This window comes from Octodon degus, unplaced genomic scaffold, assembly GCF_000260255.1.
Source record: "Octodon degus isolate 3935 unplaced genomic scaffold, OctDeg1.0 scaffold00090, whole genome shotgun sequence".
Classification (NCBI taxonomy): Eukaryota; Metazoa; Chordata; class Mammalia; order Rodentia; family Octodontidae; genus Octodon; species Octodon degus.
Genome location: NW_004524666.1, coordinates 10269533 through 10280743, shown reverse-complemented (window position 1 = coordinate 10280743; position 11211 = coordinate 10269533). Strand labels below are relative to the sequence as shown.

The window sequence follows — 11211 nt, the reverse complement described above, 5'->3', positions numbered from 1 at the left end:
CTGCTCTCTAGAATTTATAAAGAACTAAAAAACACTAGGGCCCCAAAATTTAAAGACCCAATCCAGAAATGGGCATCTGAGATGAACACACACTTCGCAGAGGATGAAATTAAAGAAGTGAATAAATATATGAAAAAATGCTCCACATCACTAGCCATTCGTGAAATGTAAATTAAAACAACATTGAGATATCATCTCACCCCAGAAAGGATGGCTATCATAAAGAAGTCAACCAACAATAAATGTTGGAGAGGCTGTGGGGAAAAGGAACACTTCTCCACTGCTGGTGGGAATGTAGATTGGTGCAATCATTATGGAAATCAGTGTGGAGACTCCTTAGAAAACTTGGACTGGGAATCCCATTTAATCTAGCTATTCCTCTACTGGGAATTTTCCCAGAGGATCTGAAAACATCATATCATAGTGATATATGTGTGCTTATGTTTATAGCAGCACAATTTGTGATAGCCAAATCTTGGAAACAACCAAGATGCCCATCACCTGAGGAAAGGATGAAAAAGATGTGGTATTTCTATACAATGGAGTATTACTCAGCTATAAAGAATGATCAACTTGAAGCCTTTATATTGAAGTGGATGCCACCTGAAGATATACTCGTAAGTGAAATAAACCAGACACACATGTATAAATATTGTATAATTTCCCTAGTATAAGAACTCAAAAGAAGAAATACAAATAGACAGGTATAATACAAGTAAAAGGAATGCAAGAACTGGAAGACTAACTAATTAAAAGAGGGAAAGGAGAAGAGCTAGGAAACATGACAGTGACAAGCCATACAGTTATATGTAGAAGATGGGCAAGGCAATAATCCTGAGAATCTCCAAAAGATTTTTGAATCTAGCAGTGAATTGGAAAGATTCTCACCTTGACTAACTATATACACTGACACCTGTGAACTAAGCAACTGCACTGAAGATGGCAGTTTGTAATAGTAGGTTCATGCTTGGAGCGCCTGTCATTCTGGTCTTCTGAATATGAGCTGCTTCTCATGACATGCCAGTTTCTGCAGTGCTGTCTCTCATTTAGATGACTGTTCAAAAAGAAGGGGATGGTGAATGAAGGCAGGAGACAGGAAAAGGAATGTTGTGGGACTGTCCTGCTACAAGGTTGTATATGGTTAGATTTCTTGACTTAAGTGTAAAAATAAGAATTATATAATTTTATGCCTTTTTAAAAATATATTTTAATATTTTAAGTATTTTTTCATCATATTCTGTAGGGACTTAAAGTTCAACATATCAATACCTGATGAAAAATACCTGTTCCATAGTATGCCTAAGATGTTTGATATTCAGACAGAGAGTGAGCTTAAGCTTAACAGCCTAGGTTGTATGACAATAACAATAAGCTTGTCTTCTGGAGGGTTAACTACCTAAGTTTGAAGACCAAAATTAGAGAAAAAGGAGGGCTGCAAAGAAAGCCAACATTTTGGCCCTAGCCTTCTAAGGTCACTTAAGACTCAGGACATATGAGAACTTGTACTGTAACATCATGTAACTCAGCAGTGTCCCAAATTTTCTGATCAAGGAGATTATGGGGCCAAAGAGGAAAGTGATCGATGATGTAGAGTGTGCCTAAGGAGAGTCACATGGAGAGAAAATATTCTCTCAGGCTTTCATGGGAAGGACATTGGCCGAGCAATGGCCATGACTCATCCACATGGCTGACACTGACAAAGGATATACAATCTGAAGTACAGGATCTCGGGATAAATCCTGAGGGGATTTCACTGACCTTATCAGATCCAAAAGCTACAACTCTTGTTGCATAGGTCTTGCTTTATCTTGGTCTTAACCATCCAGCAGAAAAGTATAAAAACTAAGTATAAGAAGTAAAGCCACATTGTTATGTTGAGCTGTAGGGGACTCAGGTCAACAGTTTCTGACACTGCCAGGCAAGTGGAAGACCCAATACTATTATGGATTACTGTACTCCTTTAGAATAGTTTGCTGAGTTAACATACCTATAATATTCAAATGACAGAACTAAACAAAAAAGGGGGTATATAAATGAATGTCCATTTTGTATCTGTGCATTCAAAATGGTTAATATAGATATATAGTTACATTCTCTTAATGAATAGAGGGGTTTGTTCTAATAGTGTTTGTAAATAGAATATCATGTATGCATCTTGTACAGCAAATAACCACTAGGAAGAGAGTTTGCAATGCGTTAATTATTGAAACTGTCCTACCAATTTGATTTGAAACTTTCTCATTGCTATTTGTCTCCCAATAAAATTATGGGGAAAAAATTTAAAAAATTAAAAATTAAAAAAACAAAACAGAGTACAAGATGTGGGCATTAAAATTGCTCCAGTAGATATTAGCACAAACCTTCTTTTTCAAAGAACTAAAAAAACTAATAATGGGGGCCGGGGAGATGGCTCAGTAGAATAAGCGCTTGCCTGGCAAGCACAAGGGCCTGAGTTCAATCCCCGGTTCCACAAAAAAAAAAAAAAAAAACTAATAATGTAAGTGAATTTTATCTTTTTCTTTCCATCCTTTTCCCTTTTCCTTTTCTTATTTCCCTTTTCTTTTTCAACAATTTCTTCCCACTTCACATTATCTAGTCTACATTTTAGAACTTATGTACTATTTAAGTTTCTCACACTGGGAGACAATACTATGTTTACACAAGTGAGTGTGGTTTATTTCACTTATGAGTATGATGTCAATTTCTATCCATTTACCTATAAAAGTCTTGTGTTTGTTCTTCATTATGATTGAATAGTACCACATTGTATAAAAAGACCACATCTTTTTTATCCGTTCCTCAGTTGATGGCAATCTTGGTAGTTTAGATATTACAAATTGCACTGCTGTGAACACGGCTGCACATATATTGCTGTGGTAGGATGTTTTTAATTCTTCTGGGAAGATAACCAAAAGGGGAAAGCTGGTTCAAATAGGACCTCTACTCCTAGCTTCCTGAAGAATCTCCATACTGACTTTGACAGTGGTTGCAACTATTCATATTCCCCCAGACAGTCAAGAAGGGTTCCTCTTCCCCTCCATATCCCCTTCAGCATTTGTTATTGGTTCAATTCTTGATGATAGCCATCCTATCTGGGGTAAGATGCAATCCCAGTGTTGTTTTAAGTTGCATTTCTAAATAAGCAATGATACTGAACACTTCTTCATATATTTATTTGTTATTTGTATTCCTTCATCTGAGAAGTGTGTACTCATCTTAGATGCTTTTTTTGTTTTCAGAACCAGGGATTAAACTCAGGCCCTTGCACTTGCCAGTCAAGCACTTGTTCTACTGAGCCATGTCTCCAGCCCCAAGATTCCCATTTTTTGGATTGGGTTGTTGAATTTTGGGGGCCTCATTTATTTCTTTATATACAACAAGACTAGAAGTTGTTTGTCTGAGGGACACTTAGCTGAAAATTTTTTTTCACCCTCTGGGTTGTCTTTTCATTCTGTTGGTGATTTCTTTTGATGTACAAAAGCTTTTTAATAAGAAGAGATCTGTGGCCAGGGATGTAGCTTAATGGCATAGCACCCACTGGCAAGTGCAAGATTGTGAATTCAATTTCTGACACCAAAAGAAATTAATTGTTTTAAAATAGTAAGATTAGATCCCAATTATTTATTCTTTGAAGTATTTCCTATTCAGTCTGGATTTTATTCATGAACTCTGCCTACACCTATGTTTTCAAGATTTCTACCTACTTTCTCTTCTAGTAGATTTAGTGTTTCTCTTTTAATATTTAGATCTCTGATCCATTTTTTACTTTATTTTAGTGCGTGGTGATAGACATGGATGTACTTTTAGTGTTTGGCATGTGGTAATCCGGTTCTACCAAAACCATTTATTAAAGAGGCTATCTTTCTTCCAGTAAACCTATTTGACCTCTTTTTCAAAGAGAAGCTGGCTGAGTATGGTTGGAATTGTGTCTGCATCTTCCAATCTAGTCCACTAATCCTCAGGTCTTTTTTGCTGTTGTTGTTGCTAGTACCATGAATATTTTATCATAGGAGCTTTGAGTTTTAATTTCAAGTCAAAGATTGTAATGCCTCCTTCCCTGCTTTTTTTGGCCAAAATTGTCTTTGGTATTCTATAAATAGTGACATGAGGCAGAAGCCTGATGTCCCGAGGTAACAAAGAGCATAAGAAGAGCCCAAGGAGAACTGTTGTCTCTCTTGTAAATTCTGGCAAGCTGGGATTCAAGGCTGCAGATAACAGCTTCTCCTGCTGGTTCCCTGTCTGACCTTTGATCTCTTGCTTGGGATGTTAATGGCTAACATTGTGTAAACTTACAGCTAGGTAAATGCTCAAGTCCATAGAGAGAGTAGTTTGTGTTCACAAAAGTAGTTATGGACATTTCTTAGCCTGCCTTTAGCCTTCAATATATGTGAGATGTTTCTGTGGCTCAGGGCTCACTTAGAGAGAGATTAATCTCAGTGAGAACTCCAAAGCTGTATTCATTGGGTCTTCCCATTGTTTCTTTCAGCTCCAACTTATAACATACAACAAGTGGCGCCCAATGTGGGGCACGGAAGACAACCAGGGGTGAGTTAAGAGAGGCCTGACCGTGTGGGAAAAGTATGCCCAGAGTAAGCAAGACCAGCAGGAAAAGCTCAGAGTAATGGGAGACTCCACTTCATTGGAAAGTGAATATATCCATCTTATCCAGACATTACTCAAAGGAGCAGGTGTAAAAGTGAAACCAAAGCATTTCAAGGAATTATTTTCACTTGTAAAAATGTATTGCTATTGGTCTCAGCCTAAGGGAAAGGCTGCTTTAAACTTAAAAGTTTGGAAGCAAGTTATGAGAATGCTGCATTGTGCTCACCAAAATGAGGAACCAATTCCTCTTCATGTATGGTCTCTGTAGTTTAATTACCTTAGTTTTGGAACCATTGTAATTTGACTCAGAAGAGTCTAAGAAATGTTTGAAGAGGTCAGCATCAGATGCTGATATTGCTTAACCTCAAGAGCAACTTCCATGCAGATATGAATCTGCACATGAGACCTTTTTAAGATCTCTGCCTTCCTCACTCTCAAATGCAGAGGCCAGCATAGCAAAAAGAACAAAAATGGAGCAGGGAGCCTCTGTGGTGCATAATTATGAAAAGGCTGCACCTCCTGAAGACCCCTACGTGAAGGTGCTCCCAGGCATCACTGGTTCTGTAAATTTCTCAATGCTCTATAGCAGGGATGAATCTGATAAACTGGATCCTAAAAGGATACCTATGGCATTACAAACCATCTCCTCAGAATCTGAAGATTTGGAGGATGTATAACAAGAGGAAACTAAGAATGAGGTACGTAAGCTGCAAGCTGAGGTAAGGCAATTGTCACAACTGCTTTCTAAATTGATTGAAAAAATGGAGGTCTCTACCCCTGTTGTTCCTCTGTCTCAGTTCACAAAAATTGAGCCCTAACTACCATTTTTAACCCTTCTGCTCCTCCATACAAGGAGAAAAAGGAATCCCTGATAAAAGTTTATAAAAGTGTGTCATTTCAGGCTCTTATGCAAGGGAGACCCTGAAGCTTATTCTGCCCCATTGAGTATTTTTCCTGTGGTGGTTCAACAACACCCACCAAATGTTCAATCTCCCCAGGGGTATGTACAGTGGGAACACCAACCTCTGGCATTAAAAATTTAAAGCAGGCCTTCAGGGCCTATGGTACGCAATCAACCTATGTCATTGGGTTAATGCAAGGACTAGCAAATGAACACAGATTAATTCCTCATGATTGGGAAGTTTTTTGTTGTACAGTTTTGGAGCCAAGCCAATATTTGCAGTTTAGAACTTGGAAAAATGAAGCAGATATTCAAGAGAGGGTTAACAGGGGACAAAATCCCCCAGTTAATGTTTCATCAGATCAACTCAGAGTTTCAGGGGCCTGGCTTGGTATCCAAGCCCAATTGCTATATGATGATGTGGCTATTTGTTACTTGAGGGTGTGGGAAAAGGTGAAAAGGTCAGGCTCAAAAATCATTTGTTAGGCTGGGGAGATAGTCTAAAATAAGTGTTTGCCTTGCAAATGCAAGAGCCTGAGTTCAATCCCCGGTTCTGCCAAAAAAAATAAAAAATAAATCATTTGCTAAAGTTCTCCAATCTAATAAGGAGCCATATGTAGATTTTGTCTCCTGATTAAGAGAGGCTATAAACAAAACAGTTAGAGCACCAGATGTGAGGGCTTTATTGTTACAAATTTTGTCTTTTGAGAATGCAAATACCAAATGTCAAAAGGCTCTGCATCCCTTCAAAGCACAGGGTGCATCACTGGAAGAATATATTAAGGCCTGCACTGATATTGGCTCAGAGCCATACAAAGCTAACTTACTGGCAGTTGCCTTACCGTTTTCTTTTAGACAAAATCCTATCAAATGTTTTAACTGTGGAAAAATGGGTCTTATGAGAAAAGAGCAGAAAAGGGCAAGATAAAAAGGAAATAGGCAATAAGAATAAGCAAGACTGCTCCTGGACTTTGTCCAAGATATAGAAAATGTAAATACAGAGCTAATGAATGCATCTCCAAACTTGGTGAGAATGGCCAATCCTTACAACCTCATGGAAACTGGAGAATGGGCTCAACAACGCAGATCCCAGAGATAAAGAATAAGGGACACCCATGGTTCCCATTGGCCAGTACAAATTTCAACCAAATACAGGGTTTCAGATCTTTTCTATGCAACCCCTGGAAGTGGAAGCACACCTTTAGATCTGATGGCTGCAGAAAATCGCTTTAGCTCCCAGTTTGTAGAGTTTAAAAAATTCATATGGAGTTTTCAGCCTTATTCTAAAAGATACCATAGGTCTGATTGTAGAAAGGAGTGATATTACTAGCTAAAGTGTATTTGTACATTGGTAATTATTGATAGTGAATATAAGGGAGAAATCTTTTCAAATTAAAACTCAATAGCTTAGGGGACTGGGGAGATGGCACAGTGGAATAAGCACTTACCTGGCAAGCGCAAGGGCCTGAGTTCAATCCCCGATTCAGCCAAAATAAAACTTAATAGCTTATTAAAAACAGAAGTCAGCTTCTCTTTATTATCCATCTTAGAACTCATACTGCTTTTCCTGGCTCTATTGTCAGTAGGAAACAACCAGATAGGTTATTTACTTATAGGTAATGTTCAAACTCTCTTCTAAAAGTTGTGTAGGTGGTCTGAGTTGAAGAACTTGGCTGTCACTGCTCATGGAACCTGTGGCCCTGTTGCCCTACCATGGCAGTTCCTGATATCCACCCTAACCACACTATTTATATCAACGACCTCAATGAGAAGATCAAGAAAGATGAGCTGATGAAGTCTCTGTATGCCATCTTCTCCCAATTTGGCCAGATCCTGGATACTCTGGTGTCTCGGAGCCTGAAGATGAGAGGGAAGACTTTGGTCATCTTCAAGGTCAGCAGTGCCACCAATGCCCTGCGCTCCATGCAAGGTTTCCCTTTCTATGACAAGCCAATGCCCATCCAGTATGCCAAGACCGAGATGGATATCATTGCCAAGATAAAGGGTACTTCTGTGGAGCAGGAGAAGAGGAAGCCCAAGAGCCAGAAGACGCCATCTGCCAAGAAGTCTGTGCAGGGTGGGGCAGCAGCCCCTGTGGCGGGAGCTGTCCAGGACCCTGTCCTGGGCATGCCACCCATCTCCTAAGCTCCCCGCATCATGCGCCACATGCTGGGCCAGCCACTCTATAAACCACCTCCCAGCATGATCCCACCTCCGGGCCTCACACCAGGCCAGATTCCTCCTGGGGCCATACCCCCACAGCAGCTTATGCCAAGGCAGATGCCACCTGCCCAGACTCTCAGCGAATCCACCAAATCACATCCTGTTCCTGACCAACCCACCAGGGGAGACCAATGAGCTCATGTTGTCCATACTTTTCAACCACTTCCCTGCCAAGAAGGCTGTGCAGGGTGGGGCACCAGGGAGGTCCACCTGGTGCCCGGGTGGCATGATATCGCCTTCATGGAGTTTGACAATGAAGTGCAGAGAGGGACCACTCAAGATGCCCTGCAGGGCTTTAAGATCACCCAGAACAATGCCATGAAGATCTCATTTAGGGCTGGTGAGATGGCTCAGTGGTCTAAAGCACCTACTTAGAACAAGCTTAGCAAACCACAGGGACCGCGGTTCAATCCCCCAGCACCACATGCCAGCCAGCCCCGCCCCCTGGTGGGCTGAGCTGGTCACACACACACACACACAAATAAATAAATAAAAATTAAAAAAAAAAAAAGATCTCATTTGCCAAGAAGTAGCAGCTTTTCAACCAGGCCTGCCTCTGCCTCTGTTCTGGGGCTACTCCTCCTCTCTTTGGCCCAATCCCCAAAGATAAGTCTCCCTTTGAGGGCCTTTTTGGAGCAGTGTGTGCAAGCAGGTACAGGGGCCAGGGGTTCCATACTCAGGCCTGCCATGCCAGCCCTGCCCCCAGGGCATGCTGAGACAGCAATTGAGACTGGGCGTGGTAGTGAGCACCTATAATCCCAGCTCTTGGGAGGCTGTAAACAGGTGGATCACTACAAATCCAATCTAGACCCTTCCCTAAAATATAAAAATAAATAAACAAATAAAAATAAATAAATAAATAAATAAATAAATAAATAAAAGCCATGGGGAAAAAGGCCAGTCAGACAGGTCAGCAGATTAAAGCACCTGCTTAAGTAGATACGGGGACCAGGGTTCGATCACTGGCCTGCCTTGCTGCCCCTGCCCCTGGGGTGCACTGAGATAGCGATTTAGACTGGGTTTGGTGGTGCACACCTATAATCCCAGTGCTTGGGAGGCTGAAAACAGGAGAATCACTATGAGTCTGTTCTGTGTAGTGAGACTCTGTAGACCCTGTACTACATAGAAAAAATAAATAAATAAATAAATAAAAGCCATAGAGTTTAAATAGTTGCTGAATTTTGACATCCCATTTAAATAGTAAAAGGCCTAGTGGTGGCCTCCAAAGGGGTACAAACTATGATAAGTTCTTCATATTTGGGTCACTCTGTGCAACAAAGATATATTGTGCCCCAAACTGCTCAGATCAACCATTGATAATTTTCACTTTATTTGGTAATATTAATTGGCTCCATCTAGATTTTGAACTAATTTCTCTGGTGTTATTGAGTGTCATTATCCTACAGATAAGTTAAATTAATTTGCTTTTTTTCATATTTAGGTCATATTAGGTTAAATGATAAAATGTATGGCTTCCTCTTCCAAAATATAAAATTCACGTTTTTCACCGTATGATCAAAACTTTATTAAAGCAAAAAGAAAGTCAATCCTGCCAACTTCACTTGCTAATATATACTATTAAACTTTTATAGCAACAGAAAGGCAAACCACATAAGAAAAAAAGGTTAAAAAGCATCCTTTGGAGAGATCTCCATACCAGACAATGGAAGGGGCTCAGTCCACCTGGGGCAAAGGGTATGCTTGTGTTACTCCCGAGAATGTTAAACAACCTATTTGGGTACCAGACTGTACTGTCAGGCTGTACAATGAAGCCAGAACTTCCGGTGAAGAAGTTAACAGCAATGAGGCTAGATCCAGCCTGGAACCTATTCAAGGAACTGACTAAATGGAAATATAAGGTCTGTCTTAGTTACTTTTTACTCATTGCTGGGACAAATACCCAACACTCAAAATGAAGGAAGGAAAGGTTTATTTAGCTCACAGTTACTGGAGGGTTCAGTCCATATTGCGCTGGCTCCAATGGAAAGGACAGCAGTTCATGCAGCAGAAAACAATAACGAGAAGAGGAGGAGAAGAGGAGGAGCAGCAGCTGCAGCGGCGTCCATCAAGCCTCTCTCTTCCTTCTGCACTGACTGCGAAGACTGGTGCTCCACAGTGAAGATCGGAGCTCCTCCAAAGTGGCACGGTTGCGAAGGTCAAGCTCCTCCGAAGCCTAAAACTTCTCCAGGGAAGCAGGGCGGGATGGCAGGAAGCCTTTCTCAATTCCTAGGCCCTGCCCACCTGCAGGGCGAGGCCCCCATGCTGAGATCTGCCCAGCTGATTCAGCCAAGTTGACACAATGTATCAACTAACACAAGGTCTAAATAGGTGATAAAATATGAAAAAAGAATTGAGCTAAATTTCATCAGTATTAAGACAAAAATATAAAAATAAAGATATATATATATATATTTGTCCAAGGTCTACAGGATCTTACTACAAAGATAGGATTCATAGTGATCCTCCTGTTTTCAGTTTCCCAAGTGCTGGGATTACAAACACGCTACCATGCCCAGTATCAATCGCTGTCTCAGCTCACACGGGGGGTGGGACCGGCACAGCAGGCCTGGGATCGAACCTTTGACCCCCAGTGCTTTAATCCACTGAGCCATCTGGCCAGCCCTCACATATTAATTACAGATAAAAGATTTTATTCCTCCAAAATTTTTCTAACAAGAGATTTCTGATAATTGACAAATGACAAAATCTGACTAGTCCACTTATAATTATAAATTTCTAAATATTATAATAGTTACTATAATTTAATTTGGCAAAAGATTTATTTGAGTAAACTCTTGATTTTATAAGGATGTTTATGTGTCTGTGTATTTATGTGTTTGTGTCTTTCAATGGACAGCTGTTCCTTTTTCTTTTTTGATGATTTGTTCTAAATACAATTTGAGATATAGATTTTAAAGCATGTGTTTTCCTAAATTATTAATAGTCAAAGTGATATTGAAATTGATTTATACACAGTGCATCATAACATTTAAGTTAATTAAACAATAATTTCCTAGAGTAGAAAAAAATTATGAGAGGAGTCCAATTGATGAATTAGAGGCGTAAACAACCTTTTTATTCATTAATGAGGAGCTCCCTATAATTTGAACAGTCTCTTAGGAGACACCCTCAATGAACAGGTCATTGGTTAAAAGACAAAGTTTTCCAAAAATATTTATAATAAGGTTTTCTCTTTGAAGATGGTTTTGGTACAAAACTAAATTAAGAAACAAAGTTCTTCATATGTGTATGGCAATTCACTGTTGTTAATCTCATGGCATATTAAGTGTATTTATGATTCCAGACATATGGGTGTTTCAAAATGTAAAGCAAAAATTGCTTATTGAGGGCTGCTTGTCATGACATGCCAGTTGCTGCTAAGGGTAGATGGTCTCTCAGGTAGATGGTTGTTCAAAAAGAAGGGGGTGGTGAATGAAAGCAAGAGACAGGAAAAGGAATATTGTGGGATTGTCCTGCTTCAAGGT

The 11211-nt window shown here is 39.9% G+C and overlaps 1 pseudogene; it reads left to right on the top strand.

The window, feature by feature from the left end:
- Positions 1-7216: 7216 nt before the first annotated feature.
- On the top strand, positions 7217-9572 carry LOC101573493 (annotated as a pseudogene).
- The last annotated feature ends 1639 nt before the right edge of the window (positions 9573-11211 follow it).